The sequence below is a fragment of the Corapipo altera genome, unplaced genomic scaffold (genome assembly GCF_003945725.1).
Source record: "Corapipo altera isolate COAL_440 unplaced genomic scaffold, ASM394572v1 61519, whole genome shotgun sequence".
In the NCBI taxonomy this organism is placed as follows: Eukaryota; Metazoa; Chordata; class Aves; order Passeriformes; family Pipridae; genus Corapipo; species Corapipo altera.
The window spans coordinates 1,410-3,725 of record NW_020885316.1 but is presented as its reverse complement, the minus strand read 5'-3'; the positions used below and the strand labels follow the sequence as shown (position 1 = coordinate 3,725).

At 59.8% G+C, this 2,316-nt stretch overlaps 1 non-coding gene across 1 annotated transcript; it reads right to left on the bottom strand.

Annotated features, from left to right (window-relative positions):
* Nucleotides 1-1,643: 1,643 nt before the first annotated feature.
* LOC113940380 lies at nucleotides 1,644-1,796 on the bottom strand. The gene has a single exon (XR_003525434.1). It is a non-coding gene; the product is annotated as a 5.8S ribosomal RNA (ribosomal RNA).
* Nucleotides 1,797-2,316: the final 520 nt, after the last annotated feature.

The following is a 2,316-nucleotide window of genomic DNA, read 5'->3' as shown; positions in this document are numbered from 1 at the left end:
TTCAATCTCATCTGATGTTATTATTAAGGGAGTTGGTGTTTCATTTAATTTGGCTATGACAGGTTTCCAATTCTTAGGATCGGTTTGAGTGGCCATTGATATATGCATTAGCCTTAGCAGTCGGCCCATTTTGTCAAGATAAGTAGTTCGTCAGTCCAAGAGAAGGAAGGAAAGGTTAACGGTAGCCCTCAATACCTGTCAACCTGTGCCCAACTTTAGCCTGTGGGCAAGGTTCCGGGTGATTAACTTTTGTAAGTTAATACCGAAACTTTTTATCACTATTGTGAAATTACTATTGCTGGGCAGTGACTCCAGACGATAGGGAGGGAGAGGTTGTAACCCCTCCTCCGAACTGGGGCAGAGGTTGACTTAGTAACCCATATAGGGCATCCAGCGGGACCACGGGAAGGTGCAACCTCTGCAGTTTAGCCCAGTCAGTAACTATACACCTTCAAGAGAGTCATAGTTACTCCTGCCGTTTACCCACGCTTCATTGAATTTCTTCACTTTGACATTCAGAGCACTGGGCAGAAATCACATCGTGTCAACACCCGCCGTGGGCCTTTGCGATGCTTTGTTTTAATTAAACAGTCAGATTCCCCTGGTCCGCACCAGTTCTAAGCCGGCTGCTAGGCGCCGGTCAAAGCGGGGCGCCGGCCCAGGGATCCCCCCGGAGACCCTCCCCCACTCTGTGCTGGCTGCGGCCGGGCGCGCGGGCACCAGCTGGGACCGCGTGCCACAGGCGACCGCCGGGACCACGTGCTCGGCCAGGGCCGGCCGCCGGCTGGGCGGCGATCCCCGTGCTGGCCCCTGTGCTGGCCCGCCCCGTGGGTGGGGGTCCGGAGGACGGAGGGGAGGCGGAGGCGGGTATCCGCCGGGCCCACGCTGGTCGACTGCAACTCGCTGGGTTGAATCCTCCGGGCGGACTGTGTGGGTCCCACCCGTTTACCTCTGAACGTTTTCATGCCCTCTTGAACTCTCTCTTCAAAGTTCTTTTCAACTTTCCCTTACGGTACTTGTTGACTATCAGTCTCGTGCTCGTATTTAGCCTTAGATGGAGTTTACCACCCGCTTTGGACTGCATTCCCAAGCAACCCGACTCCGAGAAGCCCCGGGCCCGGCGCACCCGGGGGTCGCTACCGGTCTCACACGGTCCGCAGGCTGCGACCTCGATCACAAGGACTTGGGTCCCCCGAGAGCGCCGCCGGGGAGGGGGTTTCTTTACACCACATGTCCCACGCCCCACCGCAGGGCGGGGATTCGGCGCTGGACTCTTCCCTCTTCACTCACCGTTACTGAGGGAATCCTCGTTAGTTTCTTTTCCTCCGCTGAATAATATGCTTAAATTCAGCGGGTCGACATGTCTGATCTGAGGTTGCAAGCCCAAAGACACTCCGGCCGTCAGGCACGCGCTCAACCGCCGGTGCTACACCACCGCCTCACCCGCAGGGCTAACCATCCCCCCGCCCTTCTCCCACCGAACCGCACGCCCCGACTGACCGATGGACAGACGGACGGACAGACAGAGGTGAGCTCGGGGAGGGAGGCACGGGGGAGAAAAGGCACCCGCCTGCCGGTCGGTGACAAAACCCCAGTCCGGAGACAAGACCCTAAAGGACGCCAGACAGCGATTGATCGTCAAGCGGCGCTCAGACAGGCGTAGCCCCGGGAGGAACCCAGGGTCGCAAGTGCGTTCGAAGTGTCGATGATCAATGTATCCTGCAATTCACAGTAATTCTTGCAGCTATCTGCGTTCTTCATCGATGCACGAGCCGAGTGATCCACCACTAATAGTTGTCTGACTTTCAGCACCACTCCGCGCACGCGGAGGGGCTGGGACCGCTCGTGTCGAGCTGCCCCTCATCTGGTGAGGACATCACGCCTCGCTTGGTCACACGAGCATGCACACGAGCGAAGGAGAGGTGGGGAGAAACCCCGCCGGGTTCCCAAGGATGGTTGAGGTGGGGAGCCCGCGATCCTGGCCGAATCCCCTCCTCCAGTGATCGCTGGCACCGCAGAGGAGAAACGCGCCTCGCGCCGCCTTCAGAGGCAGCCCAGGCGCGTGGGTTCAGCCCGGCCTCCGCACAGAGAGCGGCGGTGCGCGCCAGACCACACATGCCGCCCATCTCCCGCCCCACCTCCTAGCCGGGATGACGCGCCCGTGGGGCAGGGTACGACCTTCGGTCCGCACTCGCCACTCCTCTCTTCTCCGCAGTCGCCTGACAGACCCTCGGGTCCATGGGCAACGCCGTCACCGCCATGCTGCCGAGTCGAGCTCAGTGGACAGCTGCGCCACTGGCCAGGCGGTCGGCGTCA